This window comes from Oreochromis niloticus, linkage group LG5 (assembly GCF_001858045.2).
Source record: "Oreochromis niloticus isolate F11D_XX linkage group LG5, O_niloticus_UMD_NMBU, whole genome shotgun sequence".
NCBI classification, from domain to species: Eukaryota; Metazoa; Chordata; class Actinopteri; order Cichliformes; family Cichlidae; genus Oreochromis; species Oreochromis niloticus.
Window position 1 is genome coordinate 35,517,620 of NC_031970.2, and position 27,611 is coordinate 35,545,230.

Consider the following 27,611-nt stretch of genomic DNA (forward strand, 5'->3'; position numbering starts at 1 on the left):
TATATGAATTTGGCCAACGGTAGAGATTTTGACTATACCGCTCTATCGCGATAGCGCATGTTGATGGTGTCATCAAGCTGCGCTCGTTTTGGTCGAAAGCATCGCAGCAGCTACAAGCGATATCATCTGCAAATTATGCAGCCTGACAGTAATAGCAAAGAGACGAAGCATGTTTTGAAATATGAGGTAAGCCAAAAACTGCGCTTCCTCCACTTCCGTACCATTGATTCACTAATGTGGAATTCTCTGGCATCTGCTCTATTCCCATGTTGTTGCAGTATATTAATGACTAACCTTGTATTGTGGTTGGATTATCTCAAATGTTCTCCTGACTGAAGTTTGGTCCATTTACAGCATCCTGCCATGGGATTGTATTTGTCCCTAACCATTGTGAACCCTCGCGTTAACTTTTAATGAGTTGAAAAAAGTTAGCGTTCATCCTCCAGCTTCAGTAACCAGCAGTAACCCTACAAACGTCACTGCTGTTTTGTTTTCTTTCTTCATTTATGTTGGAAGTGATAGCAGAGCTGTACGTTTGAATTTTTCAGAAATCTCTCAGTCAAACATGCTATATCATGTTTAGGTGGAAGCTAGCGAGCTAACTTCCTGCTAACTTCTAACTCAGTTAAATGTAATAAATTCTGTTTTCATGGATGCCTGGATGTTAAACTTAATTGTTACACCTGGTAAAGCAGCAACGCTGATCATTTTATTAAAGATGAAAGAATTTAGACAGTTTTTGACTCTCAGTGATGCCGCAGTGTTTGCTTGACTTTGGGACCTGAACCAGAGACGGAGTTTTGGACCCAGATTACTCCGCGAGGCTCCTGACTACAGTAGCCGTAATGCTCCAACAATCCATGAGGCGGTGCGGCTTCGTAGCTTACCAAAGTCGTACTAAAACATTTTTGACAGATTTTTGAGCGCTGTGTACCACATAAAAACGGTTTGAGGTCAGTAAGCACAACCAGAATTCATACATAAGGCGCACTGTCGATTTTCGAGAACAGTAAAGGATTTTAAGTGCACCTTATAGTGCGGAAAATATGGTATACAGAAGAAAAGAATATATCGTGATATATATCGTTACCGTACATGCTTCAAATTATACCGCGATATGGATTTTAGGCCATATCGCCCAGCCCTAATTTAGACTACGGTTGGATTACCTGTCAGGCCAAAATCTGGTGACCTCTGTGTCACTTTTAAAATCCTTAATGCAACTCCTTTCATCATGGGAAAGGCCACTGTGCCAATATTTACCCTTGTTTTATCCTGATGCTGATCGTGCTGTCTGTCATTTTTGGGGAAGTGGATCACCTTTGAAATAATAAAACATGGTTATGATCCTCGATGTCTTGATTCTGAAGGTGCAGGCCCAAATTTAAACACCTGAGTTGTCTTTGCTGTCCTCCATGTGTGGTCGGTCTCTGGCCATTTGCCTCAAGTGTGCATACTCCAGTTTTCAATTCCTCTGGTATGCTATGCATTTCTTTTTGGATTGCATAGTCAGACAAACTAAATAAGGAGATACTTTTCAGGTTAGTTTTTTTTCTTAGAAGGAATGGCCACCCTGTCAGCTATTTGTCACAGGCCCACAGAGAAGCAATTTCACACCACATCCCATGTCCGACTGACCCCGTCAGTCAGCATGCCGCTAACCATTAATCCCATTTTAATGTCCAACTGAGCGTGAAGGAATTTGGAAAACAAAATTTTCCTTCAACAGATGACGGCAGTCTTCAACCTCCACCACTGACACACGCACACACACACACACACACACACAAAGACGACTAACAGAAAAAGTCACACTCACTGTCTTTTCTCTCCATTTTTCTTTCCCTCCCCTCCTGTTGATCCTCTTTCCCAACTTCTCTTTTCCTCATCCTTCCCTTTCCTATCCCCCAGTCCTGTCTGTTTCAATTGTAATAACCTAAAAGTAAAAATACATAAATAATGAAGATCAAACAAACTATGACAATCAAGTGGACCAGTATGGTAAAAGCCATAATGACCCACTTGTGAAAGAAAATCTGTTGGGTATTCCTCTTGGCCTTCAGACAATAATTCTGATTGCTACAGTGTCGGACAGGACAGGCAACAAAAGGCACACTTCCACAGTTCCTGTCTTGGCATGCTTTCTATAGATCCACAAAGACACAGTTAGTTACTAAAGCTCTGCACATCACACTTGTTCTTGGAAATTTGCAACAGTACATATCTTCTCCATTCCTCAGGGTTCTTCTCATTCTCCAGAATTATGTTAAATATTCTTGTCAAAAAGCTCACTGCCCTCTCTCCTAAACATCACACAGCTCAAAAGGTATGTCATCAGGACCATCCGTCTTTCCATTCTTCATCATCTTTATAGCTGCCCTCTGTTCCTCATGACTAATCCTCTGCACTTCCAGATTCTCTAACTATCCTCCATCTGTTCTCCTCCCTCTCATTTTCACTACATTCATCAGCTCCTCCAACTACTCCGTCCATCTTCATTTCAGTAGTCAAAAGGAAAATTGCAACATTGTGGATCTTCATCATAAGCAACATACAGGTGGATTATCTGATCTAATCTCATATGATTCAACAGGTTTACCAGCAGATCAGTGAATAAAGAAATCACATTTAAAAATTCAGGGTTGGACAGCACAGGGAGTTCAAACTCTATATGTAAAAGCAGTAATCAACCAATAATCTCCCAAATCCAAACTGGGAGCTAGTTCCACATAAGAGGGGCCTGGAAGATAGTAAACGGACTGATTCTCATATAGCACTTTTCTACTCTCCCAGAGCACTCAAAGCACTTTGTATAGCACATACTTAGAAAGCCAGCAATCTAGGGAGAACATGCGGCTAAACATGTCACTCATGAATGGGGAGGAGACCAGAGAAAACTACAAAATCCAACTTGTTTTGGCAAAGTTAAACACAAATTCAATATTGATTTTAGTGACCTCTGATTGACATAACCGGGTGTCATTACTGCCGACGTGAATTATAATTTTACTGAATTTACATTTACCCTTAGTCAGCAGCTTTAAATTTCCCTCAGTGTTGCCTGCTCTGGCCCCTGGAAGTCAATTCACTATGGTTGCCAGTGGGTCCAGCTTCACATGTCTCAGAACAGAATTGCCAGTTACCAGCGTTTGTTCCTCAACAGGTGTGTGCCGAGTGAGGAAAAACAACTAGAGACATGGACACATTGGGGGCTTCTGTTTGGGTCTACTCTTACTCCTGACCATCACCCAGCCATCCTGTTTACCCGCCAGCTCGGGAAAAGAAACAATCCTAGCAGAGATGGGACAATCTGCCATGGAAGAGCTAATGGTAACTGCACTACCTTTGGCCACACTGAGTACAGGGGCCTGGCTAACTACTGGTTTTTCAAGGGTGCAGAGCTGGGTCTCCACTTCAGCAACCTGGCATCCTGAGCTACATTTATTACAAATATAGTTATTGCTAAAGGAGTAACAAACTATCTGACAGACTGAGCAGGAACGTGCAAGAGGGACAGCGGAAGAAGACATGCTGCTAGCAAGTTGGCTAAAATCTAAGCTAAGCTGGTGAATCCCTAAAGACACAGTGAAGTCTTCCACACTCTAACACACATTATAGTCACAGTATTGTGAATATAATTAGCAGGTGAATCAACAGAGTGTTCTTTGGATAAAGCATGTGAAAATTCCACTATAACTTTTTAATTAAATTGGCTACACAAAAACACTACCACCTACCATCAAGCAAATGTAGGTCTGTGAGATTTATAAAAATTTTAATTCCAATAAAATTAGTGCTGTCAAAATTATCGCGTTAATTGTTAAGATCAACGCGAAATGTTTAACGCGTTAAAAAAATTTAACGCTGATTTTTTAAAATTAATTTCCTGTAATCTAAGACCTTTAAACGCATGAGCACCTCTGGGGGGGGGGGGGGGCAACAGTGTGCTATGCTGGCGTTTGGCCTGACAGAAATTATTAGGAGAAGAAGAAGTGACACCATGCTACTATCTAGCTAACACTAGCTAACACACGCAAGCATGGACGAGGGCGAACTTTTGGGTGGAAAGTTTCTCTTTAAGAAGTTGCCTGATGGCTTGTTGGACAAAACGAGAGTAAGATGCACAATTTGCAAAGCTGAATTCAGGTACCACAGAAGCAGTTCATCACTGGCGTATCACCTGAGAGCAAAACACCCAACTGAATCCGCCTCTACGGGACCTCGCCAGTCTACGCTTCAGGAGTATGGTGCTCGTGGACGAATAACAAAAAATGTGAGAGAAAAATTAACCAATTCCTTGGTTGTTTGGATAGCTAAAAACTGCCGGCCAGTTAGCATAGTAGAAGATGATGGACTGAGAGAAGTCATTTGCGCTGCATCAGGAGATGTGTGTTACAATCTGCCCTCGAGAGGAACCATTGTGTCGAGACTGCACACTTTGTATGAGGATCAGAGGGCTCAGGAGTCCAGCAAGCTTGTGCAAGTAAGGAACGTCGCTCTCACCGGAGACCACTGGACTTCGGTGAACAACGATAATTACTTGGGGGTCACGGCGCATTTTATTGATAACGACTGGACTGTGCAATCGTTTGCACTAACAGTGAGTAAAACTGAAGAGAGACACTATGCTGAGGCGTGTGCTGACCATTTTCTGAATGTTGCAAACGAATGGAAAATCAAGGACAAGGTAACCACGCTTGGCACTGACAGTGCTCGTAACATGGTTGCAGCCGCCAGACTACTTCCATTTGAACACATGCCCTGCATGGCCCACATTCTGCAAAGAACGGTCACAGTTTCTCTTAATGACAGCGCATTTGAAAGGGCTCTGGCCAAATGTCGCAAGATTGTTGGACATTTTAAGCATAGTCCAGAAAACGCTCAGGAATTAAAGGCACAGCAGGCATAGGGAGGTTTAAATCATGGATTTACCACTGTTCAGTCCGTGTTCAATCTGTTTGAGTGTGATACCACCTGCTGAAATTAAAATTAATTGATCAAAATGAAATACAAAAAAATAATGAAATAATGTTAATAAATTGGTGTAGTTTGCAAGGTCAAGAGCAGTCAACGAATGTATTATAAAAGCTGTAACAATCAGTTTCCTTAAAGTCCATGCACGTTTGGGAGAAAATGCATCACGCATATATATATATATATATATATATATATATATATATATACATATATATATATATATATACATATATATATATAGAGGACCCGAGCTTGAAGGATAAACCGCCCGCAGGGGCGTGCTGGGTGTTTTTTTTTTTTTATATATATATATATATAAAAACTTAGACGGGGAGGGTACTATGTTTTCAGAAATAGCTGACTTTGAGGTACTGCAACAGCAGAGGGCACCAATACTCCTTGGAAGCGCCAAATATTTAAAACCAAACCAACGAAGAAGAAGATAGCGCCACTTCTAACGGTCCAGACAGACTCCTGCTCAGCAAGGGAGCCCAGCAGCACCCTGCGCCGAACCAACAACCTTCTCTTTCAATGTAAGTATATCATTAGACTTGAAACGTATATCAACTGTAACCATAGTTCGCTTAGTTTTCTTGTTGCATTGAAAGCGTTCCTCTGTTACAGGCTTCGCCTTCAGTCCTGTTTAGTTTTCTGGAAAGTTCATGCTAATGCAGCAGGTTGAAGATTTTAGCTAGCTTTACTGTGAAACAAACGCTAGTTTAATTTACCAAAAGCAGCTAAAGACAATGTTCCTTTTTGATTTCTGTGCCAAGTCAGTGAAGTCACTGAGGGGTTATTTATTTCATTGTGACCTGCTTCTGCCATCCTGGATGGAGGAAATTTAAAAACAAAAATGAGTTGGGTCAGTCATACACTCTGAATAAGTTCAGTACACTTCTTAAAACTGAAACAACATTATCTGATGAGGGTATTTCCAAGCTTTGTGAGGCGGTCAAGGGATCCAGAAATGTGTAACAGGTGAGGAATCAGCTGAGTCTTCATCAGATGTACTGTGTGACATTAGTGATGGTCAGATATTCAAAAGTAGTAATTTTTTTTTTATTTTTTTTTTTACCAAAATCCATTATGTTTCAAACTACTGCTATACCAAGATGCCTTTGAAGTTGTTAATCCTTTAGGTTATGGAAATAAATAGATAAAACTGTAGTTAAAGGAACCGTGTTTTGCATGCTGGAGATAATTTGGGCTCACATTGCACTGGTGGCCTCTGCTTTAGTCGTACACAACATTTGTGTAGATACTGTTTAATGACGCAATCTGTTTTTCAGGGTGGTGATCCAAATCAGTGTGGAGCAGAATGCACCATAGAGATGTACAACTCTCCTGTTGAACACCTCAAGACTGAAGGTACACCAGATATAGAAGGAGTAAAGTTTGAGTCAGTTTTCAACTGTTTAAAATATTTTCACATCTGTCAGCCAGGTTTGCCATTTTGATTAGGACACAACATTTTTATGGCATTTTGTCATATGATGTTGTGCTGTTTTTTGTGAAAAAAAAGAATGGTTCACCCACTCCATTCTGAATCGGAGCATTAAACAGTTTAAATACTCTGACTCTGATACCTCTTCAAAGCCGTGTGAGGTCAGTCCTCAAACAAACTCTCAGCACAGTTAATACAAAACTGGAAGTTTGTAAGGCTGTTGCCTCTCATGATTGATGACGTGGTGGAATGGAAGATGGAGCAGATGATTTTTACCCCACTGCATCCAATCACGCATGTGCGAAGCCACTGCTGGGATGTGATGCGCAGCAGCAGAAGGACCTGTGAGGCTCAGTAACAGAGATTTTATTAGAAAACTACAGACATTTTGCGCTGAAAAATATAATTTTTTTCCCAGTGCATCATGATAACTTCATTTCAGTTTGTTTCTTTTCATCAACAAATAAAGGACGTTACATATAAGCTACTTTTTTTATTGCTCAAAACTTGTCTGAACACAAACTGCACTTGTTGGTCCACTGTGATGTATGTGGCTGACGAAAACAAATTGCTGTTATTTTTAGGTTGTACAGTCCTGATCAAAAGTTTTAGACCATTTGAAAAATGGTACTGTCTGTTGGCAGACAGTACCAGGAGAGGATGCTTTAAGTGCATGTGATTATGCATAGCAGATGTTGACAGATGTTTGATATCATTACATATCACTTTGGTTTCATCTGCAGTACTGACTGTAAAATGCTTCCACACAGCAACACTCTTCTCTATTTGATTGCCCAAATCCATGTGGGGAGTTTCAGTTAAGTGAGTGACGGGAAGCTATGCTAAAGTTAATTAGTCTGTAGCCTACATCTTGCTGTCTGCAAAACTAACTTAAACTAACTTAAACTAACTTAAACGTACCATATAACTCCCACAAGTGCATAAAATTCGACACGACTACACAAGCATCGTTTTAACCTTTTAAACCGAACGTTAACGTTACTCTGTCAACAGCCTATTGTCTAGGTTACCGAGCTAACAGACCTACGTAAACATAGTGAACATGAGAGCAGTGAGAACATGAGAACTGCAGTCATCAGTAATGCAGCACAATCAAATAATCTCCTGATCTTCGCGAAAGTTATAAACTGCCTCCGGAACCTTAAGGCACAAAAAAATCTATTCAACAAAAATAGTGATGCAGTTCAGTCTTTTTTCGCTCAGCCGAGCCTCTCTGTTGCTGTGTGCAGCAGCCTGTGTCAGTCACCTCTTTCACACGTCACGCACTCATCCAGTCATGCAGGTCATGAGGAAACTCAGCTTTTTGATATAAAGTTTTTCTTGTTCCTGAATACAAATATTTTTTAAAGTATTTGTTCGAAATAAGTATTCGTAAAAAACACGTTATTTGTGCCTTTCCGAATGCCGTATTTGGGTTCGGTTCCACACCTAGTTTCCACACAGCAAGAAGGTCCTGAGTTCAATTCGACCATCAGGCCGGGGTCTTTCTGTGTGGAGTTTGCATGTCCCTGCGACCCTGAAAAGGATAAGCGAATGGATGGATGGATGGAAAATTTAACATAAGTGGTTTGCTGTGCAAGCCACTTAGATGTAGTTGTAGCGTTTGTCATAAGACGTAGACAAAACTAGTCAGTTTTAAGCAAAACTAAGACTATAGTAACAAACACACTAGAATGCTGGTTCAGTAAATGTGAAAACTCTATGCAGATAAAACAAACAGAGATATCTTCAGTCTCCAGCTGTCAGGCTATTAGGAATTTATGTTGGCTTCCATACTAGAATTCAAGGCTGCCGAGGAGCTGCACCCACACAGGCTTCCCTGTTGTTGCCGTTCAACTCGACATAGCACACTGCAAATGAGTGTGGGATGAGTTCTTGTTAGAAAAGTTTGTGATAAATGGCTGAACAACCATCTTCAGAATAGCTGTGTGCTGATCTGGCTGACAGAGGTCAGCCTGCTCGCGGCCTCCAAATTGCTTGATCGTGTAAGTAATCAGTCAGTTCAATTCAATTTTATTTATATAGCGTCAAATCACAGCAACACATCTTTAGCGCTTTATATTGTTAGGTAAATACCCTAAAATAATACAAAGAAAACAGGGAAAACCCCAACAATCATATGACCCCTTTTTTAACAAGCATGACAGTGGGAAGGAAAAACTCCCTTTTAACAGGAAGAAACCTCCAGCAGTACCAGACTCAGGGAGGGGCGGGGCCATCTGCTGGAGTTGGGGGAGAAAGGCAGGACAAAGATATGCTTTTGAAGAGAGTCAGAGATTGAAAATAACTAATGATTAAATGCATGGATGGTTGGTTATCCCCCTGGATGCCCTCTGCCCGGGCTTATCTATTAAAAATGATCAGAGTGCTAAAACAGAGCTTTTCTCTATATGCTAATAATAAAGGATGTTTTTTAATTAAAGATAAATCAAAATCTCCGCTCCCAATGAGAAGAACAAAATCAGCATTACCTCAGGGTAAGTCAATTAGATAAAAATAGCTGATGTGATTTGATGATTATTATCTGACCATTATTGTCCTTTGATTTTGCTTTGCACTCGCCAAATTGCTTTATTAACATTTCCTGCAATTAAAGTCTAAATTTTGGACACTTTTTAACCCTTTGTGAAACAGTAAAGGAAAAAATCTAGGTATTCATCTTTAATAGTGCAAATACCTCTTACAGGTTACTCTGGCCCTTTAAATACAACACTTCCTGAGTAAGACTCATAAGATCAGAGGTTAGGACTTTTTTAGCAGACAGCCTAAACAGACTTGTACAGGGTCATGGGTTCTGTAGATTGACACCTTGTTTTGAAGTCCAGTGCTACCTATCAACAGGCTGTGTGCTGCTTTCTGCAACAATGCATGGATGCAACAATGACAAAACTGTGAAACTAAAGCTAACAGAGATGGTGCAAAATGATCAGAGTTTCTAATCTCAATTTACTGTTCTGAGAGTACATTTGTGTTTGGACTAAGAAGTTACCATCAGTGATTTAGGACATAGTCCACAAACTTGTAGCACAAAGGCATAGGATTGGTTGTGTCACAAATGTTACCTTGGTCCTCATACTTAAGGAATGTCTGTGGTAATTTGTACCACTTTCCATTTAAGCTGGCAGAAACCAGCACTAGTGTTTAAACATTACAGCTTTCACCAAACTATCAAGAATCAGTCACCACAGCTATTTACTGCCACTGGTCAGTTAGAATAGATAACATGCACTAAATAGCTTAGTATCATATCATTTGATGAAGTACCTAAGCAACACATTTCTTAGTTGCTCTTTATCCACAGAGTCATAGTTAACCACCAGATCATATACTGTGTGTTGCGCACACATAAGTGTGACACTGTACTTGCTGTGTATAAAGTATACATAGCATATACATTTTAACATGAAAGGCTTTGAGGATTGACTCACTTTTCAAGCCAACCCCTGTATTTAAAAACTCAGTCTCATCTCTCTCAGTCTCAGTACATCAAATCAAATCTTTATGATGACCTTGCAGCTTCAAAACCGATGTGGCTCTGCATTATGGCAAAGACCTTTGCTCGCTATGAAAATTAAATGATTTGTAGTGAAAAAAACATAGGTGTACCTCCTAAACTGTAGGAGAGAGACTATCAAGAGAGGCGTTGCACAAACTTCAGCTGAAATCAGCTGATTGTAGCAGGAAGACAAACGTTTTCTTTCTCTCTACCCAGCATGCAGATGGTATGAAGAATATTTGTAATGTAAGTAACAACATAAGTGTAACTGTAATTGTGTAACTGCATTAATTAGGTACAGTAACACATTACATTACTACTTTACTAAAAAATATAATATTAATTAAAGTACAGGTCAAGGGCCTAAAATGAATTAGAAATGAATTCAATCATTTTTACTCACTAATCAATAGGAAAGACCATTTTAGCTTATCTTCACTGCCTGATGACTCGGTAGGTTGCAGTTAGATTAGTCTTGGACTGCTCAGAAAGCTGACAGAAAGCGATCAGTATTACTTTAAGTTCTCCTTCACAATTGCTGCCACCACTGTGACAAACACTAACACCCACATACAACATTTGGACAGAGTTGTGTTTATTGTTTTCTTTGTGTAAAGAGGATCCACTGTGCTAAAACGTGTGGGTTGATATCATATGTTTTCCTGAAGCCACAGCAGGTGTGAGAATCTTCTGAATCAGCCATGGTGTGCGTACATATGTGTGTATATTGGTTGACTGTGTAAATGATCTTAATAGAGCTTCTTTTTCCTTTTTCTTCCTCACTCTCACTCTTGCCTCAGTCAAAATCATAAGTAAATAAAATTTTTTCCACATAGGCTCATATTTTCAAAATGTTGCAACACCTCTCTGTATAATCTGTTCATCTCTAAGCTTTTGTACTGACATGTCATTAAAATTACCAACATGAGCGTACACTTGTGTCTTTACCCCAGATGCGAGAGAGGTACACCATCGGCAGAAATGGTGACTTGCGACAGCGGATGTGACTTCAATTGGACATCAACTATGTGGCAGGCGCCGAACAGTGGGTGTAATTCGGCCCTAACCCCTCTACATCATACTTGTAGAGGGGATGGTTAATGAGCAAAAGCAAATCTGTTAAGAGGGCTCACTTATTTGCTAATGGTATGTCCAGATCATAACTAATCTAAGAGCAGTCAGAGCAGATCCTGTGGCTGCTTGTTTAGGACTAGTTACCCATTAAAGACCAGAGGTTTATCCACAAATGTTGTCCTTACCACTTGACAAGCTCAAGTCTTTGTTAATGGACATGTCCATTAAAAGAAACAGGTCTTACAGATTCCAATGAGTTCTAGGTTAAGCACAGTGAAGTCGAATTCCAGAGATAATAGCAAGCTTGAATTGAAAACTACATTAATCTCCAATCTGTCATGAAATCCACCAAAATTCACTGAACCAGCAGCAAAAGAAGTGAAAATACGCTTCACATTTGACAAACATTGTCTCTTACTTTGGCAACTTTGCTTCCACCACAACAAACACAACAAACACTGCACAGCTCACTCTCACTGTAAGATCAGTTTACCATCAAAAATGTCTATTTTCGGCATTATTCGCTTGCAAATTACACGCCAGTCTACCGTTGTGTACAGCTTTGCTGCTCACTGTTTGATTTTTTGTTTTTTAATATGACCTCTGACAGTAAAGCCTCATTTCTGCTGTTCAATACAGAGGTAATTTAAACTTTTACAAATGAGTCCACATTACAAAACTCTTAGCTGTGTCTCAAATCAAATCTCTGTAACTTTGCTCTGCTTCACTTCAGCAGCATCAGATAATGTTCAGATGTTGATTCATGGTTTTCTTCTGGTTTTGTTCTACTGCAGAATATTTTAAAGGTTATCTGCTTTAAAAAGCCAGGACACGAAAATCTGCTTCATGTTTCTGTGTTTTATCCTTAGTTACTTTGACACAAAGGCATCTGCTGTGATGATCACACCTCTGATGAAGTCTCACAAGTGTCAGCTACGAAAGGGCTGACCTATGAAGATGTAACCTAATCAGAGTTTCTCTCTTTTTGAGCTGGAGCAGCCGCGCATTGCCTGTTAAACATTAAACGAGGTAAGCAGAGCATGGCTGATTACTCGATAGATTTTTGGATTTTGGCAGAAGAAACGGGGACGGGACCTATACTCTATAAACCTATAAACGGGGGTAGGAAGCACTTAAAGGTACCTTATTAAATAATCTGTGTGATGAATTAAAAGATGAATTAGTCATGAAGGAATTACCTTCTTCCCTAGACGCATTATTATGTCTGTGCATAAGAGTGGATGACCGGTTACGAGCAGTGCGTGGAACTCAAACTCCCAGGATGCTTCAGTTCGCGTGGCAGCGACTTCCAGCAGAAGTGTCACCGAGTACGGAAGCAACCAGGAGTGCAAGGAGGACAGCGGAGGTGAGAAACCTATGCAACTGGGGTGCTCTCGCCAGGCCCCGGAGGAGCGATATCGCCATCTGTCGTCTGGTGAGCACTTGTGTTGCAGCCAGAAGGGCCACTTTATATCTGCCTGTCTGTCATGACAGCAGTGACGTTTGTAGGGTTACTGAAGTTTTGCTACCTGGTATATAACAATGTGCTCAATGATCGCTAGTGACACAGCTATGTTAGCATAATAAACACAGTGAAGCTGGAGGATGAACGCTGACTTTTTTCCACTCGATAAAAGTTAACGTGAGGGTTCCCGATGGTTAGGGACAAATGCAATCGCATGGCAGGATGCTGTAAACGGACCAAACTTCAGTCAGGAGAACAACTGAGATAATCCATCCACAATACGAGGTTAGTCATTTATATACTGCTGCATGGGCTGGGCTGTAGTTACATAGTAAGGTTTTAAAAACTGAGGTTTAAAATGATTAGCGGTAATAAAAACCGAGAGAGGCTGACAGTGATCACTGACTGTTTTTAGGGGCTTGTTGAGATTAAATAGAACAAGATACAAAACATTAAAACCTGTTAAATACACAAAAGTCTTATTAAACGCAGAGTAGTTTGGGCCCGGAAGCAGGATTTGTCACGTCATCACTTAAAGACCGGATAGGCCACCGGTTAAAAATTGCAAGTGACGCTCTACCTCACATGCTCTGTGTCTGCGCACTTAACTGACAACGCCTCCTAATATTACCCATGTTACCGTTTACCGTTTAAAAAGGTGATAATTAGAATACAGTTACTTTGTTGAAATAAATACATTACACGGCTGTCTTTTCCTGTTTCATATGTTAGGCTTTCCCCTCTCTCATTTTGGTAATTCCACGCATTGCCTGAAACCCAAACAAAACAAGCTATACGTTACAAAATACATTTTGGGTCATGTATTCTGTAATCTGTAGTGGAATACATTTTAAAAGTAAGCTTCCCAGCACTGCCCATGTCACTGAACCAGTCTCTCTCACCTTGTCAGGCAACCACACCAAAGCCATAAGTTTCGTATTCAAAGCACCCCCCCATTCCTCTCATTCTGGGTTACCCATGGCTTTGACGGTATAACCCTCGCACTGACAGGAAGAAGGAATGTGTGTCAGGGTGGGAGTAATATCATATTAATTGCCTGAAGTCTGCTACTCCACCTATCAATCCTCCGAACCCGCTTTCATCTCCCAAATCACCTGATCTCTCCTCCAGGTCAGTCTCTGAACATGAGATATGTTAAACAGGTCCTTCGGCGCCTGTTCAAGAACAGACTGTTTGTTAAGGGAGGAAGATGCGAATTTCATGTCGATACAGTTTCTTTCTTGGGGTACATCATTGAAAAGGAAAGTCTCAAACTTGCCGTGGTGAACTGGCCAAAACCCACTCACGGTAAGCAGCTCCAATGTTTCCTTGGCTTTTCAAATTTCTACCGCCAGTTCATTTGAGACTTCAGTAAGATTGACTTTACTTTTAACTTCTCCCAAGGTTCTGTTTCAGTCGAATCCACCTGCCCAAGCCACTTTTGCCCACCTCAAGGAATGTTTCATCTGGGTTCCAATCTAGCCTCAACCGGACCTGAGGCTCCAATTCATCGTTGAGGTGGATGCCTCCGACTCTGGGGTGGGGGCTGTTCTTTCTCAGCAAAAGGACAACTTCTATGCATGCTTTGATGCTCAGAATGATGTGCTGGTGAGGAAGTCCACCTCCCCTCACAACGACCAGGTTCTGGTCAAGACTCAAGACTCAAGAAGTTTATTGTCATTTCGTATGGTGTTACCCAGCCTGAAATGAAATACTGTTTTTCACCAGCCTCTACAGTGCAAAAAGCAATACAGTTTAAAAAGAATAAGTTTAAAAAGAGCAGTAAAAAGGGCAGTAATGAACTGCAACAATAGTTATGGATAAATAAATAACATAAAATCTAAGTTCTAAAACAAACTCAAGTCACATTCGTTCGGGTAGATAGCGGTAGTACTTTCAGGGAAGGGGATGGTTAAATTAGGTAGCGTGTGTATCTGGGGAGTGTATTGTATGTGTGTGTGTGTCTGTGTGTGTGTGTGTGTGTGTGTGTGTGTGTGTGTGTGTGTGTGTGTGCGCGTGTGTAGATAGGGGCAACACAGTCCGCTTGTTGATCTTACAGTGTAGCTGTGTAAATGGCTGTGTATGTGTGGGGAGGGGGCACAGTCCATTTATCAGTCTCACAGCTTGAGCAAAGTTCCTGACCTCTGCTGATGTGAGGAAAACTCTTCGCAGAGTTAACCCAAGGAAAAGCTACTGGTCCAGATAACATTCCTGGAAGAGGGCTCAGAGAATCTGCAGACTAGCTGACAGATGTCTTCACTGACATCTTCAACCTCTCCCTGAGCACTGCTGTCGTCCCAACATGCCTCAAAGCCACCACCGTCATTCCCGTGCCAAAGAAGTCTCCAGTGTCCTGCCTCAATGACTACCATCCCGTTGCACTCACACCCATTATGATGAAGTGCTTCGAGAGGCTCGACATTAAGACCTTGCTGCCACCCACACTGGACCCACTGCAGTTCGTCTATCGCCCCAACCGACGACGCCATCGCCACCACCCTACATCTCGCCCTCACCCACCTGGACTATACGGACATGTTTGTACGAATGCTGTTCATAGACTTCAGTTCAGTATTCAACACAATCATTCCTCAGCACTTGATTGGAAAACTGAGCCTACTGGGCCTGAACACCTCCCTCTGCAACTGGATCCTGGACTTTCTGACGGAGAGGCCTCAGACAGTCCAGATCGGCAACAGCATCACCAACACCACCACACTGAGCCCAGGAGCCCCTCAGGGCTGTGTGCTCAGCCCGCTGCTATTCACTCTGCTGAATCAAGACTGTGCAGCAATCCACAGTTCGAACGACATCATCAAGTTCGCAGATGACACAACTGTGGTGGGTCTCATCAGCAAGAATGAGGTGAATGAAGAACGGAGGTGCAACAGCTAACAGACTGGTATAGAGTCAACAACCTGTCTCTGAATGTGGATAAAACAAAAGAGATGATTGTTGACTTCAGGAGATCATGGAGAGGTCACTGTCCACTTAACGTTGATTGTAGGGTCTACCTTACAATATAAAGCACCTTGAGGCGACTGTTGTTTTGATTTGGCGCTGACAGGGGATTTCTTTAAATCACCCTGCCGTTCTTTCTTTAGCCAAGACTCCTGAGTTAGAAAACACAAACACTGCAGTTCTTTCACTCGCGAGGACGGTCACAGAGCGCTCGCACAGGAGACACTCATGGACTCGCGCTTTGTCACCGTCTGCGTTCTTTATTTATGCAAGATTGTTCTGTGTGTGTGTGTGTGTGTGTGTGTGTGTGTGTGTGTGTGTGTGTGTGTGTGTGTATGTGTTCTTGTAAAAAGAGCTGAGGTTTCACTTCTCTACATCTAAAGGTTCTTTAAAAACAGGAAGCGGTTAGTATCTGCATAGGTTCATCACAAGTTACTAGGTGAAAAGTCACATAGACATGTGCTTAATGAAAGGATACATTTCATGTAGCTGATCACATATATACAATTTTCTTTTGACAGGCGCTATATGAATAAAATTGAATTGAACTGAATTGAATTGACTTGAATTGAATTGAATTGGATCCTCTGTGGAGGTCGTCAAGAGCACCAAATTCCTGGCATAGAGCCTCTCCTGGTCCCTCAACACCAGCCCCAACAATGTCTCTTTCCTGTGGAAGCTGAGAAAAGCCCATCTCCCTCCATCTATTCTCACCACGTTCTACTATCGAGAGGGACTATCGAGCGCATCCTGAGCAGCTCCATCACTGTCTGGTATGGTAACTGCACTTTATCGGATTGTAAAACCCTACAACGGATAATGAGAGCAGCTGAGAAGGTCATTTTATCCTCTCTTCCCTCCATCATCGAGGGAACGGATACTTATAGCACTCGCTCCATCCGAAAAGCCACCAGCATTGTGGAGGACCCCACACACACACTCTTCACCCTGCTGCCTTCTGGCAAGAGCATCTGGCAACTGGAGCAACCGGGCCCTCACTGCCAGGCTACGGAACAGTTTCTTCCCTGAAGCCATCACTCCTGAACACTCAGTGAGTTTTACTATTGTTGTACTGTCTTGTCTTGTTTATTTTCGCAATTTTTTGCACATTTCACTTTATGTAGTCCTGTGTTTGTCCGTTATATGTCATATGTAGCACCAGGGTCTCGGAGGAATGCTGTCTCATTCCACTCTGTACTGTTCCACTGTACATAGTTGAAATGAAAATAAAAGCCACTTGAACTTGAACTTGATAGTAAGCTCCATCCATGTTCTTTTTTTTTCTGGCCGGTTTACACCAGCAGATCAGAACTATGACATGGGAGATCAGGAACTCGCCCTGGAGGAGTGCAGACATTGGCTTGAAGCCACAGCTCTACCTTTCATCATCTGGACTGACCAAAAGAATCTGGTGTACCTATAATCTGCCAAGCGGCTGAACGCACAGCAAGCCAGGTGGGCACTGTGCTTCACTCGTTTTCATTTTTCTATAACCTACAGTCCAGGTTCCCACAACATAAAACCAGGGACCTGTTAGGGTTCAATGTTGAGAGAAGAATCCATAAATAACCACAGATCCGGTCCAGCGTGGAATTAGACGGCATTTTAATGAATTACACATGTGTGAGTTCAACAACCCAATCAGTGTTGAACTGTCTTTATCATATTCAGACAACTGTTTTATGGGGTTAAGATAGTACAGCCCCCTTTCCTGTTACTAGGCAGATTTAAACAAAGCATACGTCACTCCAAAACCACAATGACTTTTAACATAGAACATCATCTTCGTGTCGACGGCTGATGCTTCCTGTCTCCATCCTCGCTGTCGCTTATCTCCTAGGACATCAGGTGCACTTCCTGTACAAAATGTCACTCATACAGGCACAACTTTGCAGTCTAAAACTCATTTAGTAGGTAAGAGTTTATATCTGTGTGTGTGTGCACGTGCAGGGGCGCGTGCATGCTGTGTACTGCGTACGTGTCATGACCTCTCAGTATTTGTGTCTGTATGTATATGTCTCGCCCTTAAATGCTCTCACATCTCACCCGTTACGCTTCTGACCTTCACGTGACCAGAGGCTCCCCTTTACATATAATAACCTAACTGGAACTATATATGTAATCTACTGAATAAACACCCTACTCTTTCAGCTTACGCTCACTCTGCTTTCGGTTTCACTTCTGCACCAGCCTGCAACTTCAAAGACATATAACTTCCTGTCTTCTTTTAGCACAGAGTTACTCTTTCACCCTGCAGTCTGCACAAACATTAAATTATACATTCCAAAGCACTTCGGGTTATAGATTCAACTCAACATTTTAAAGTGGTTCTTACTGGACCTGTAATAAAGACTAATATGATACCAATATGTTTGAACATCTGAATGCATCTAGGAAAGCAACATCACTATTAACATGAAACGGTAATGATGATTATCAAAATAGCAGCAAATAATAGCAGGAAAATATTTCTATTCTCGATAGACCCTATCACAACATTTCTCCACCTCTGAGGACACGGCGGACACAGCTCTCATTCTGCCACCTACTTGCACTGTTGGTGCCATTACCTGGTAAATTGAGTCAGCAGTGCGGGAAGCACAGAGAACTGAACCAAACACTAGGACCAGTCCACCCAGATGCCTTTTTGTTCCTGTCCTGTCCGACCCCAGGTACTGCATTAGGTGCACGCTGTCAAATTCCACCTTCATCCCGGAATCTATCGCACCATACCCTTCCTCCAGCATTTTTTCTAGTTACTGACTCTGGCTAACGATGCCTGAGAATATGTAACCGCTTGCTCCACCTATGCTCAAAACAAGACTCTAAATCAACCACCTACTGGGCTACTTCGATCCTTGAGAAACCCTGGGACATCCCTTGTCACACATCAACTTCATAACCCACCTCCCTCCTTCAGCAGGTAACACTATCTTCCTAAAAATTATAGACCGTTCTTCTAAAGCTGCTCACTTTTTTTAGCCTTACCCAAGATTCCCACAGGCCTGGAAATGGCTCAATTCATTATGACGCATGTTTTTCACCTCCACTGGATTCTGGAGGATATCGTCTTGAACCTGGGACTCGTGTTCTGTGAAAAAAACTGTGTTGTACTTTGAACTACAGAGTCCTACACTTGAGTCAGTTTATTCACCTTGACAGTTTTTCCTAAAATGGTTTTATAAGTCACTTTTCTGGGCTAAATGCAAGACTGCTGTCAAAGAATTTTCATCATTCTCAAGGTTAGCCAGATGACTTCATCTTAGCACCCAGCATTCAACCCTATATGTATGTTAGAGGGCTAAGATTAGCACAACTTTAAAGCTGTACCTATTTCTCCTCCTATTGAAATGGCTTTAATATTTTACTTTCAACAGTTACCCCAAAGCTAAAAATGTGTGATAACAGAACTGATGTCTTGCATTCAGGTTTTGTAACCAGGTGAAAATATTAAATAAAGGTTTGGAAAGAAAAAACAGAAAACGTGCTATTTCCTATTGATCTTTTAGGGGCCATCCAACTGTGTTTAAATCGGTAATGCGATTTACACGTGTGTGTGTGTGTGTGTGTGTGTGTGTGTGTTTCTGTGTGTGTGAAAGTTTTCTGAACAGTATTTCAGAGTTTATTTAGATTATGATTTAAAATATCTGTCCTAGTAAGTACCTGGCATAGCTGCCAAGCACCCGGGAGTTATGGAGCATTGAGACTGGCCAATAAAACTAACATATCTACCATCCCCACACACAGATCCACTGTATGAAAATACCCCTGTGAAGATTTTTCCGCAAGTAAGGTGACAGATTGTTAATGATTGCTGCGTTTACCCTGAAGACCTGTTGATAGGAAGTCACAAATTAGTACATGCAGCTTATTCGCATTTGAAGGGCTTGAATCCCTGCTTTCATTCACCAAATTACAAAGTCTGGAGTACATCATTCCAAAATGCACGTTCCTCAGTCACCCTGCTGCCCATGGAGAAATAAAAGATTAAGCGGATCTATATTGGCTGTAAAAGTAAACCTTGAGTAAAGTGACAAGACAATAGTTCCTGCTGCTGAAAAGAAGAGCACTGTCTCTGCGTTAAAGAGCTGAGAAAGACAGGAATATGAAATAAGAAGAATAATGATTGTTTTTTGTTTTTTTTTACCATTGATCCTTAATAATATGCAGGAGAAAATGCATAACATCTATCATGATGAATTACTTTAATGAGTGAAATATACATTAAACATAACCCCTGCTCAACCTAGCATTATTACTAGTTTACTACTTGTCATAAGTGCAGTGTTCAATCATGTGCTGATTTCCTGACAGTGAGATTGTGAGCTTCAGATTCAGTACATCTCACAAAGCATTTAGTGAACATTTGGTGACAGTCTTGCATGAATCGTTGGGATGTTGTCTGACATATTGCCATATAGAAATTGCCAATTTTTCCAGATGGAGTTTCTATTTAGCATGTTCAACTGTGGTGTGATGTACTAGAGAGATACTTACGAACAGTTCATAGGGGGTTTGGGCTGTCAAACTGAGCATTTGGCAAGGGTCTGTCCTGTGGTAGCCAAGTACTCACACATGGTATGGTTTGGTGGAAAGGTTTAACATCCATCCATTCTTTACTGCTTATTTTCAAAAATGTGCCTCAGAAGAATGTGAACATGATGTCAACAATTTCTGTGAAGCCTAAAAGTGTTGCTTTGGAAAAAAAAACCCTGTGTGTTTGATTACATGGAGGGGTCTATCAGAGACAGACAGCCATAGATACAAATATACAACAAAAGGAAATGTAAAATATCCTTGATTTAAGGTCAAAATAGCAGTTTTATCAAGGCAATAAAGTTTTGGTTTGTGAATCCCAAACATAAACAAGAAAAGTTGAAAACTCATGCCTTGGAGACTAAACTTTCCTGAGCAGCAGCAATTGAGCGTGTCAAACTTATTACTGTGTAGACAGTCTGCCCGCCTTTGTCTCAGGATGCCTTCTCTCTGCAGACTGAATATGTTATCACCAGCAGATGGCAGATCCTCCTTGGAGAGAAAATGACTTATGTGATGGCTAACCTGAGCTGGATAAAGAAGTAAACACAATAGGATCCACCAGCTGGTTAGTGCACCAGAGACTCCGACAAACAAGTTTGTGTGCTAGCAGAAATTTCTAATTGATTTGTATTCCTCTGACGCACCAGCTGCTGATACCAGTTTAGTGAAATCAAGTCTCAGCCTTCATCTGAGGTAGACTGCTGATTTTGAAGAGCTACAAAATAGGTTATTGTAATGTCATGACTCAGAATTACCAACCAGTGTTAGTGGATGGCCTACACTAACACTGTAGAGCATCTGATTAGACTCCAAGTTTCTAAGATTTTTAGAGCTGAGTACATTAAGTTCAGTTTATTCTGAACTTAGAAGGGAGGAAATACCTGCTCATCCAGGTCTTTATGTCTAAAGACACTCCTGCAGATTAACTAATGGTGTGTCTCATCTGGCTTCATGGATAAATAAAGCTGAGTAAATCTGCATTATATTTAAGATTCACACTTTAATTAGTAGGACTTCTTTGCGCAGTCTTATGGGAATGGAGTCTAATAAGACACATTGATGATTTGGCAGAAGTGATTATTGAAATTTACTCAAAAAGATCAATTAGAGAGACTAAATAAATATTAACAGTATTGAAAGTAGCTGTATGTAATGATTGATCTGTTAGATGTTTATGAATACTATCCACTGTAACAGTTAAAATGTTGTTTGTGAAGAAATTCATGAAGTTATTACTAGTTAAGGTTAATGGAATGCTGCCACAACAAAGCTTTTAACATAAATCGTTTTTTCAAGAAGAAGAAGCAGAAGGTACGATGTCCTAAGGTGAGACTCATTGCAGACAGTAAAAAGTCTAAATAAAGTCTGAATAAATTCAGAAATATACAGAATTCTTTAGCCCAATCTCTCAGCTTTGCACTAGTGGTATAACTAATACATTCAGTTCATTTTTTAATTTGTGAAAATGTCACATTTTGCCAAAATGTGGCACTGTCACGATCCTCCTGGTCTGATTCAGCTTTGTATCTGTTTCTCTCCTCCTGGACCTGTGTGTGCGTGCGTGTGTGTGTGTGCGTGTGTGTGTGTGTGTGTGTGCGTGTGTGTGTGTGTGTGTGTGTGTGTGCATGATTTAATCATGCCTTTGTTTGCAGAGGAGGGGTCCATCTGGGATTTCCACCCTTCATTCCCATGCACCTGGTGTTGATGAGCACTCATGTCTCATCTTTTCATTCCACTGACTCTAGTAAAACGGAGGAAAGATTTTGTTTGTTGAATGAACAGTGGGCAGTTGACATTCTTTACTGGAATTTACCATTATTCTCTTCTGTGCAAGAAAGTCATGTTCCAAGACAGAGGTTTGTGAGAGTAGAATGTTGTTTGCAAACTTGAGTCTACACCACAAAGATTTTTGCCTCAACATATTGCTCGATTATTATCATTTATTCTAAATAATGTTAAACTTTTATTCCAAGAGTCTAGCATTTATGTCCAGCTTCCCTCTCCGTCACAGAACAATCAGACTACTAAAATGGAGCTCAGTTGGAAAGACACAAACAGATGTTTTGTCACATCTTGGGACAACAGGTGCCGTGCTTCAAAGGCTCACATACTGTAGTTTAGGTGTATGTCTTATTCAGGGCTGGAGTCTATGCCAGCTACCATAGGGCGAGAAGCAGGGTACACCCTGACACAAGGCTAACACTTACAGGCAAATGACCATTCACACTCACATTTACACCTATGGGGAATTTAGAATCACCAAGTAACCTAACCCCACTAACTCCATGTCTTCGGACTGTCAGTGGAAGCAAGAGTACCTGCTGACCACAAACCACACCACACCACATACAACATCAGCTGACCTAGGCCGGGGAGCCATCTGGCCTAGTCTACCTCCAGTTTTAAAGCAGTGCTTTACTCTCTACATTTGCTAACTTAAAAAGTTGTAGGTTGAAGTCTTTCTGTCTCAAAACCTTTGTTAAAAAATGGAAAAGGAATAACAAACAATATTAAAGACATATTAAAGGAATTAAAATATGTAAAAATGATAATGAACTTGTGCACTACAAAGGGTGTCAGGCATAAAAATCTGCGTCAAATCAAATATGTGAATCCTGTGGCCGTTGGTCAAGTCCCATTTCTCAGTTTGTTCAGATTGTTATCATAATGTTGTCAGTAGCACTTTCTATTACAGCTCGGTAATAAAGGGGTAATAGTAGGGTAAAGGGGGAAACAAGAGCATAACAATGTGCTAATTTCAAAGTTATGACTATGCAATTACCAAAGTAATAACCACTTAATATCATAGTAATATCATGGTAGCACCAGTGGTTACAGTTGAATAATATTACACTGACGTTTATGTAATTGGATAATTAGGGCCCCAAAATTGGGGTTAATAATGAGGAAATACAGTTCGGTAATAAAGTGGTAATAGCAGGGCAACATGAAGAAACAAGAATGTAATAATGTGGTAATTCATTACCACTCAGTTACCTCTGGTAGTCTCTCAGTAATAAGCACGAAACAGAGCTGCAAAATGCAAAACTGTTTCTTTCTTGTTACCCTACCATTACTACTCTATTACCTTGCTGTATTTCCATATTATTACCCCCAGTTTTTGGGTTCTTATTATCCAATTACGTAAATACAGGGTAATATTACTGAATTGTAACCACTGTTGCTAAGGTGATTTTTACTTGGATATTAAGTGGTCATTACTTTGTTAATTGCATACTAATAATTACCAATAAAATTACTACATTGTTACTCTCTTGTTCTCCCCTTGTTACCTTTCTATTACCCTTTTATTACCAAGCTGTAATAGAAAGTGCTACCATGTTGTCTGTCATCTTCGTGAGCTTGATTGTATTTTACATACTTCACATGTATGGTTATGTATTTTTATCTATAGTAATAGTTAAGGTTTTATGTTTATTTTCTATTCTACTATTGTGTAGCAATAAAGTGTACTTTCATTTTCTTTCATGGTATGTGGTTTTTACTTAATTATGCTGATATAGATATAGCATGTTTGGCTTTATAAAAGCCAGTGGATTGATTTAAGTTACATTTCAGAACATACAATATTTCAGTCAATAACTAAACAAGGACTCTAGAATGAAGCAAAACTAGAAGAAAACTAGACAGATAGATATCCCTGAAGTTTATCTGACATTGTGTTATACTATGATCATCATGTGTTCCCTTCATCTTTCTGAACAGCGTATTTTCACCTAACCTTCTCTGTTTGCTCCCATCCTGTACTATCTGGAGAGAGAGACATGATGCACATTTCATGTCTCCAGATTGTTTGGGGAGTTAAAGTGACTCACCACAATGACCACATAAAGCAATATTTCCATCTGTGAGAAATTGACATGAATGAATTGTCAGTTTAAAAAATAGGAACAAAGTCAAAGAGAGGACCCTGAGCTTAAGGTTTCCTCTTTAAATACTTGTCCTTGACTGATCAGACTCATTTGTAAGCATTTACTTCTGTACTTGTAAAATACATAAACATGTTAAGGAACTGATAAGTTTAGATAATGCCACAAGATTATTTGTTTTTTTTTCCAAAGGGCTTAATTGCATCCCTTGCCCACAGTGGTTAGCACTGTTGCCTCACAGCAAGAAGGTCCTGAGTCCCCGTGTTTGCATGGCTTCCTCCCACAGTCCAAAGACATGCAGTTAGTGGGGTTAGGTTAATTGGTAATTCTAAATTGCCCATATGCGTGAATGGTTGTCTTTCTATGTGTTAGACTGGCAACCTGTCCAGGGTATGCCTTTCCTCTCGCACTAAGACAGCTGATTCTGTTTAGGGCTGTGTGAATCACAGGCAAAACAAGATGGCGAGATTTTACTTGGCAATTACATTTCCCCACTTTTGGACCACCAATGCATCAGAGTTTGTGGCTGAAAAGAAACTCAGTGAAAAAAAGAGCAAATAAGCAATAGACTGATACAGTTTCTACACCATTTCTGTCTAAAATTACTGAAAATAATGAGTAAGAAATAGACGATTAGTCTATTCCTAAAATATTGGGAGCATTCTTTAGGCACATATGCACTGTTTAAAAGTTGGACTTTGCAGCTTTACAGTTTGCACACTTTGCAGTCCAATTCATTAATTATAGGAGACGTGTGATGCTGCATTGTCCGCTCCAGAAATGGTTCACATACACAGCTCATTCACTGTAGCACTGGGCTATAATCAATACTTTTTCAGGAAACAGTGTAAAATCTCACTGAGTTGAAACTGAACATAAAATAGCACAATATTGTCAATGTAAGTTTTCATGTTCTTTTAACTTGTATTGTTTTGTACTTGTGTTAAGATGCATTCCCTAACAGTAAATCAGCACAGACCTTCAGTCAGAACAAGCTTGTCCTAGCAAAAGTGCTGGGGACAACACCTGACTGTTTGGTATTCTGTATTTGTCACAATGCAGGTTTGCTGTCTTGAATATGGTACGTAATTTTAGTATCTTTATGGGAGAGACTGCTAAACTCTACATGAAGTAACTGAATCCACGTGTCAGCAGTTGTAAACCAGCCTTATACTGACAGGTTTATTGACGTGTTAGGATTCACTGCAGGCTTGTGGTTTTTGTTTTGTTCTTTTAGGTGTTTTAGGTGAAGTTGTCACATGTTCAGTTCAATTCAATTTTATTTAGATAGGGCCAAACCACAACAACAGTTATCTCACGGTGCTTCATAAATACCCCAGAGCAATACAGAGAAAACCTAAACAATCAGACGATCCACTTTGAGCAAGCACTTGGAGACAATAGGAAGAAAACACTCTTTTAACAGGAAGAAACCTCCAGCAGAACCAGGCTCAGGGCGAGGCGGTTGGGGGTAAGGGGAAGAGGACAAGACAAAGGACTGGCTGTGGCAACGCTTCTCCACCTGATAGGCCCCTCCACTACAGTTGTAAATAGGCCCTTGTGTTCCTTGTGTGTCAGTGACCTTCCTAGCTGCCCACTGATCACCATCCAGGAGACCAGCCTGGTCCCCTGTGGACACTGTTTCAGCCAGACTTTCTCCCAACCCACATAATTATGAAAAATGTTTCACCATGTCTTTGTGAATCTATTTTCTTCTTGTCAGACATTGCCTACACTTCTCCTTTCTCTCTCTCTCTGATACAGAGCCCAAACTAGAAGAGAGGTCAATAGTATTGTTAATGCTGGAGGAGGGAGGCTGACTTTTAAAAGCTAAGTAAATAATAATCAGAATTAAGACAGAAAATAGCCAGGAGATAACAAATTTCCTAAATGGGGGTTAATACAGTATAATGGAATAATAGAATTTCTATGCTGGACACACAGAGGATCTTATCCTTATTCTCAGAGAGGCACACAAGCAAAAAGTCTGAGTATTTCTTTTAAATGACCTGTTTGACCCTGACTGAGCTCATGGTGTGTGTTCCTGTCTTTGGCACACCAACCCTATTTACTTTCCAATGAAACAAATTTGGAAACATGCAGTGTCAACTTTTTATGAAACATGTTTCTGCATCAAATTCAATAGAAGAATAAATAAATATCTAAAATATCTGTTTTCTGTGATTTTCATTTAAAAATAGGATTTGAAATAGTAGTTTTTTTGTTTTGTTTTTACAAAAAAGCCTCCTCAGCTTTTCTAAACCTTTTCTCAGTTGTGAAATCTCCTATGAGTACAACATCGAAAGCATACAATAAAGACTGAAATTGTGACTTTCTTATGTCTGTAACAGAAAAAACAGGGGAGGAGCATGTGCACAGACTGTAAGGTGTATGTCTGGTTATAAGTTAGAGTTTTTCTTTTCTTTTTTCACTTTTTAGCTCGTCTTTTCTTCTTTGAGTCTTTTTGGACGGTTACCTTAATATCTAAATTAAACACATGGCTTGTTGTAATGCAACAGCATTTCATTGTTACAACAAGCCATGTATAGCTTCCTCAAGGCTTTTATGCCAATGCCTCAATAAAATACGTAGTGCTTGAGCAACATACAAACTCTGGCATGCTCCATCAAAGGGAAAGCAGGGATTGATTTGGATGCATCTTGCCGACTGGAAATAAAAGACCTTGTAATGAAATGTGTTTACTGCCACATTGCTGTGCAAATGTCCCAGGAACCGTGTAATGTATATAGAAAGGAAGTGGGAGCAGCTGTGTTTATCGTGACATGCTGCCCACTCAAAATAGCTGCTTACCTATGACAATGTTTCCACATAAAATGGGAGACTGAATTTTCAGGAGCATCCTAGCTGTACTTAAGAAATAAAGAAAAAACCTAATACAGCCTTGTGCAGTTACCAACTGGCTTCCCAATGATTTACAATCTCAGAGAAAATAAAGAGTAAGAAGAACATTTAACCAGAGGATGTATGCCTCAGTTTTGATGTGACCAATGAAACCAGCTGATAATGGGACTTGATTAACCATGAACTGGTATTCTACAGAGCCCTGCTGCACTCTGGTTATGGTGAGGGGACTGGAGGAAGACAGATGAAATATGCAATATGTGAAGTTTAAATACATACCAACACTTTGTTGGACTACCATTAATATTCATTATTTTTCAGATTCAAAGATTTTTCAGAGTTCATGTATAAAATGTGTAAGAAAAAAAGACAGGAACAGAGCAACTTGGCAGTCATTCGAATTGATCTCAAATGTAACCTATGGGGACATCAACCTCTTAAATAGCTGAAGTCAAACTAATCCCAATAACCATTTGCAAAGACTGGTGTTACCTGTAACCCGACACAGTAAATTTATTCAGGCTGTTAGCTCTAGTCCCCTGGAGCCTGTTTCCAATTGCTATATGTGCACCTTCACTGAGGATAAGGTATTGACTGAAATCAATTATAGACCTATTTACTTAATGAGTTTGGTCAACATCTGTGTTAGCACCACGCTTGATCAGCCTACCTCGAACAATGGCTGTGGCCAGTAATTATGGTGATGAGAATCAGAAACCTTCAAGCTACTATTTATTGTACATGTTTTGAGTACAGCCTATACTCAGGTTTTCTTATTATTAGAACTAGAGACATGATTGGCAACTCAATGAACTAAAACTATAAACTACTTGCTCTGAGATTCATCACATAAATAAAATAGGCAAGAATCCTTTGTTAACA

General features: G+C 40.5%; 1 protein-coding gene and 1 long non-coding RNA gene across 7 annotated transcripts in view; one reads left to right on the forward strand and one right to left on the reverse strand.

Moving 5' to 3' along the window:
• LOC100709248 (receptor-type tyrosine-protein phosphatase gamma) overlaps nucleotides 1–27,611 on the reverse strand; it is a 403,846-nt gene that overhangs the window by 195,006 nt on the left and 181,229 nt on the right. The gene's annotated exons all lie outside the window — the stretch shown is intronic.
• On the forward strand, nucleotides 5,313–7,049 carry LOC112846986 (uncharacterized). The gene is made up of 2 exons (XR_003220247.1): nucleotides 5,313–5,510; nucleotides 6,267–7,049. It is a non-coding gene; the product is annotated as an uncharacterized LOC112846986 (long non-coding RNA).